The sequence below is a fragment of the Eptatretus burgeri genome, chromosome 13, assembly GCF_056783735.1.
Source record: "Eptatretus burgeri isolate ZD-2024b chromosome 13, Ebu_testis_v1, whole genome shotgun sequence".
NCBI lineage: Eukaryota > Metazoa > Chordata > Myxini > Myxiniformes > Myxinidae > Eptatretus > Eptatretus burgeri.
Genome location: NC_140973.1, coordinates 22,830,861 through 22,836,893, shown reverse-complemented (window position 1 = coordinate 22,836,893; position 6,033 = coordinate 22,830,861). Strand labels below are relative to the sequence as shown.

The following is a 6,033-nucleotide window of genomic DNA, read 5'->3' as shown; positions in this document are numbered from 1 at the left end:
GGTTCAGCACATTCACCACTTGTGTGTCATGAGCAGCGAACACGTCTTCAGGTGAATGATTCACTTTCATACCCACAGGTGTACTTTTAGTGATGGTCTGCACTGCATATTCGTTTTTATGTCATCATTAAGAGGATGAGGATCTTAGCTCATTTGAGATTGTTTATTTAACCCCCCCCCCCCCCATCACAAAATGTGCCTTCTGGTTGAATGGTTTGTATTAGCTGGAACAATCGTCTGGGTGGCAGACAGACGGTTGTTATTTGCGGATTATGCGGTTTTACCGTGTGAGATAATCAGCGGCAATGCTCACCTTAACAGTCATGAGATGCGTCTGACGCATAAACGACGAATGTGGTTATCATTGGTTAGATATTTATCGGTATGCCGTCCTAATGAGGACAAACAAGCCCGAAATCCTGAAATCCGGATATGCGGCTCAGTTTGATGTTTAACTGATGTTGATTATGTCATCTTTGTTTGTTTGTTTGACAGTCACCGGGCTGAGGCCTCCAGATTTGAGGTGATGCTTTGGTGTAGGACTATGTCCATTGGAGACTGGGGGAGTGCTTGTCGCACTCCACATGTTTCGATGATATATGTATGTTGTTGTTCGTCTTTCGGCTGCTCCCGTTAGGGGTCGCCACAGCGGATCATCCGTTATGATCCGCATACTGATTTGGCATAGGTTTTACGCCGGATGCCCTTCCTGACGCAACCCTGGTCACCTCTTACGACACAGGGATAAGGATTGGGTTTCGCCATAATTCCGGGCTGCCCTACACCCTCTCATAGCACGGCCCAGTGCAGAGTTCCCGTCCTCAAGCGATCCTCCAACCCAAGCCTCCGAGTAGCCGGATTACAGGTGCACGCCACTACACCCGGTTCGATGATATATGTATGTATGTATGTATGTATGTATGTATATATATATATATAATTTTTTTTTAAATATATACATATATATATACACACACACACACACGTGTATGTGTGTGTACACTAGTGCATGGGAGTACGCTTCTCAGCCCACCTTCAGTGGACAATGTGCTGGAGCACATTCTTGGAAATGCACTTTATATATATTTTGTCATTTATGAAAGTAATTATATTGATCATAACATCATAATTTTGAGAAGGTTCCATTATATTATGAAAACGAGACCGGCACTCAGTCAAGTGCATATCTCCTTCAGGCTGAAATTATTATTATTATATTTTATAAACATAGTCGAGGCTCATGGAAGAGCCTGTATCAGTCAAATGAACTAATCTTGACGATATATATATACATATATATATATATACATATATATATATATATATATATATATATATATATATATATATATATATATATACACCAACATCAGAACTGAAGGTCAAAATAGAGGGAGACTTGGACAAACAATGGGCGTGGGGAAGAACGAGGAGTAGCTGAGGATTCAAAGGGTGGACAAAATGAAAAAAGAAGGAAACTCTCAGAAGGGAAAACTGGAAATTTGGAAGGGAGAGGGATTGGGGTGTGGGTTAATGGGGTTGAAAAGATCGTGGTTTTGTATTGGGGACAATCTGAGATGGTGGTGAACAGCTGTGTTGAAGACCTGGAGGGAAGAATGAGATTAAAAAGAATGTGGAAGTTGATTCCACAGGTGGAGAAAAAAGAGAAACGAATGAGTGGTGGTGAGTTGTGTTTCTGGATTTGGGTAGTTGCATCGGAAGGGGGTTGATGATGGATCGTGTGAGCTCTGCAGAAACCTGGGGGGGGGAGGGACAAAGCAAGGAAAGATCAGAGGGTGCAAGACCAAAAAGAAGGTGGGAGAACACAGATTGACCACTGACCTGTCTGTGATGGCGAAGTTATCAGCTCATCGTGTCAACTTCATCAATGGGAGATTCCAACGATCTTGAAGGCCTTGGTTTCCATGGTGTCAAGCTCAGCAGGATGTGAGGCAGGGGAGCCAGCCCACAGGGAATCAAGCTACTGGTCAAGCTGCGGACTCCATTGAGCTGTGGACGAAGGCCTTGTTGGTGGATAGGAGTTCAGGTGTGCCAAGGAAGGACTTTGTACGACAGAGGATGCCCAGTCGATGACTGGCTTTGGAGGCCAGCTTGGAAATGTAGTTTACCTATGAGAGATCATGGCTGATAATGAAACCCAGGAGTTTGAATGATTGAACCTCCTCAATAGGATTGTTAAGAAAGTAGATAGGAAGGTTTTCCAGATGGTCCTTAAAGAGAGATACACAGAGATTGATATAGAGATCGATTGATTTGTCAGGATTGAAACACATATTCCAAGTGCTTGATGAGCTTGTCATCTTTTTTTCAAGGTCTGAAGAGAGGGAAGAGACAGCAGCCTGCCTACGTGAAGGATGAGTGATGTCCTCGTCGAGGATGGAAGCATCAGCAAATCGATAAGGACCATTTTCCAAAATGAGAGAGATCATGTATGAAGATCAGGAATAGGACTGGGCCCAGAACGTTTTGGATCCCACTGATAGGCCGGATCTGAATATGGACCTGAACCAAAATCGAATCGGCTTGTTGTTGTCACCTGCCCAATTCATCCACATTCTTTTGACATAATCCATCCACCAAGTTTTGAAATGTCATGCTAAACATCGTTTTGACATAATCCATCTACCAAGTTTTGAAATTTCATATTAAACATCGTTTTGACATAATCCATCCACCAAGTTTTGAAATGTCATGCTAAACATCGTTTTGACATAATCCATCCACCAAGTTTTGAAATTTCATGCTAAACATCGTTTTGACATAATCCATCCACCAAGTTTTGAAATTTCATGCTAAACATCGTTTTGACATAATCCATCCACCAAGTTTTGAAATTTCATGCTAAACATCGTTTTGACATAATCCATCCACCAAGTTTTGAAACTTCATGCAAAACATCGTTTTGACATAATCCATCTACCAAGTTTTGAAACTTCATGCTAAACATCGTTTTGACATAACCCATCCACCAAGTTTTGAAACTTCATGCTAAACATCGTTTTGACATAACCCATCCACCAAGTTTTGAAACTTCATGCTAAACATCGTTTTGACATAATCCATCTACCAAGTTTTGAAACTTCATGCTAAACATCGTTTTGACATAACCCATCCACCAAGTTTTGAAACTTCATGCTAAACATCGTTTTGACATAACCCATCCACCAAGTTTTGAAACTTCATGCTAAACATCGTTTTGACATAACCCATCTACCAAGTTTTGAAACTTCATGCTAAACATCGTTTTGACATAATCCATCCACCAAGTTTTGAAACTTCATGCTAAACATCGTTTTGACATAATCCATCTACCAAGTTTTGAAACTTCATGCTAAACATCGTTTTGACATAATCCATCCACCAAGTTTTGAAACTTCATGCTAAACATCGTTTTGACATAATCCATCTACCAAGTTTTGAAATTTCATATTAAACATCGTTTTGACATAATCCATCCACCAAGTTTTGAAATTTCATATTAAACATCGTTTAGACATAATCCATCCACCAAGTTTTGAAACTTCATGCTAAACATCGTTTTGACATAATCCATCTACCAAGTTTTGAAACTTCATGCTAAACATCGTTTTGACATAATCCATCCACCAAGTTTTGAAACTTCATGCTAAACATCGTTTTGACATAATCCATCTACCAAGTTTTGAAATTTCATATTAAACATCGTTTTGACATAATCCATCCACCAAGTTTTGAAATTTCATGCTAAACATCGTTTTGACATAATCCATCCACCAAGTTTTGAAATTTCATGCTAAACATCGTTTAGACATAATCCATCTACCAAGTTTTGAAATTTCATATTAAACATCGTTTTGACATAATCCATCCACCAAGTTTTGAAATTTCATGCTAAACATCGTTTTGACATAACCCATCCACCAAGTTTTGAAATGTCATGTTAAACATTGTTTTGACATAATCCATCCACCAAGTTTTGAAATTTCATGCAAAATATTGTTTTTGGCCGCATCTCTCAATGGTGAAGATCATTTTTTTTAAAGATTCATATTCAGATCTTCACCAAAATGGAATCGATTCGTCCTCGTCACACGGCCAACTTGACTGTCAATGTAACCTTGCTCTTCCAATGACTCTCACTGTTTGGAGAAAAAAAAAGGCCTCATCTCAAGGAGTAAGACTTTGTGGGGAACTTCAAAAGAGAGTCATCTAAGGGAATAAGACTTTGTGGGGAACTTCACAAAAGTCATTTTCAGGAATAAGATTTTGTGGGAAACTTCACAAAAGAGTCATCTGAAGGAGTAGGACTTTGTGAGGAACTTCACAAGAGAGTCAACTGAAGGAATAAGACTTAGTGGGGAACTTCACAAGAGGGTCATCTAAAGGAGTAATACTTTGTGGGGAACTTCACAAAAGTCATTTTCAGGAATAAGACTTTGTGGGGAACTTCACAAGAGAGTCATCTGAAGGAGTAGGACTTTGTGAGGAACTTCACAAGAGGGTCAACTGAAGGAATAAGACTTTGTGGGGAACTTCACAAGAGGGTCATCGAAAGGAGTAAGATTTTGTGGGGAATGTTACAAGAGGGTCATCTAAAGGAGTAAGACTTTGTGGGGAACTTCACAAGAGGGTCATCGAAAGGAGTAAGATTTTGTGGGGAATTTCACAAGAGGGTCATCGAAAGGAGTAAGATTTTGTAGGGAATGTTACAAGAGGGTCATCTAAAGGAGTAAGACTTTGTGGGGAACTTCACAAGAGAGTCATCTGAAGGAGTAGGACTTTGTGAGGAACTTCACAAGAGGGTCAACTGAAGGAATAATACTTTGTGAGGAACTTCACAAGAGGGTCAACTGAAGGAATAATACTTTGTGGGGAACTTCGCAAGAGAGTCTCTAAAGGAGTAATACTTTGTGGGGAACTTCACAAAAGTCATTTTCAGGAATAAGACTTTGTGGGGAACTTCACAAGAGAGTCATCTGAAGGAGTAGGACTTTGTGAGGAACTTCACAAGAGTCAACTGAAGGAATAAGACTTTGTGGGGAACTTCACAAGAGGGTCATCGAAAGGAGTAAGATTTTGTGGGGAATGTTACAAGAGGGTCATCTAAAGGAGTAAGACTTTGTGGGGAACTTCACAAGAGGGTCATCGAAAGGAGTAAGATTTTGTGGGGAACTTCACAAGAGGGTCATCGAAAGGAGTAAGATTTTGTGGGGAATGTTACAAGAGGGTCATCTAAAGGAGTAAGACTTTGTGGGGAACTTCACAAGAGAGTCATCGAAAGGAGTAAGATTTTGTGGGGAACTTCACAAGAGGGTCATCGAAAGGAGTAAGATTTTGTGGGGAATGTTACAAGAGAGTCATCTAAAGGAGTAAGACTTTGTGGAGAACTTCACAATACAGTCATATAAACGAGTAGGACTTTGTGGGGAACTTCACAAGAGAGTCATCTGAAGGAGTAAGACTTTGTGGGGAATGTTACAAGAGAGTCATCGAAAGGAGTAAGACTTTGTAGAGAACTTCACAAGAGAGTCATCTAAAGGAGTAAGACTTTGTGGGGAACTTCACAAGAGAGTTATCTAAAGGAGTAAGACTTTGTGGGGAACTTCACAAGAGAGTCATCGAAAGGAGTAAGACTTTGCGGAGAACTTCACAATACAGTCATATAAACGAGTAGGACTTTGTGGGGAACTTCACAAGAGAGTCATCTGAAGGAGTAAGACTTTGTGGGGAACTTCACAAGAGAGTCATCTAAAGGAGTAAGACTTTGTGGGGAATGTTACAAGAGAGTCATCGAAAGGAGTAAGACTTTGTAGAGAACTTCACAAGAGAGTCATCTAAAGGAGTAAGACTTTGTGGGGAACTTCACAAGAGAGTCATCGAAAGGAGTAAGACTTTGTGGGGAACTTCACAAGAGAGTCATCTAAAGGAGTAAGACTTTGTGGGGAACTTCACAAGAGAGTTATCTAAAGGAGTAAGACTTTGTGGGGAACTTCACAAGAGAGTCATCGAAAGGAGTAAGACTTTGTGTGGAAT

General features: G+C 40.2%; 1 pseudogene; it reads right to left on the bottom strand.

Annotated features, from left to right (window-relative positions):
* Positions 1-745: 745 nt before the first annotated feature.
* On the bottom strand, positions 746-886 carry LOC147014060 (signal recognition particle RNA; annotated as a pseudogene).
* Positions 887-6,033: the final 5,147 nt, after the last annotated feature.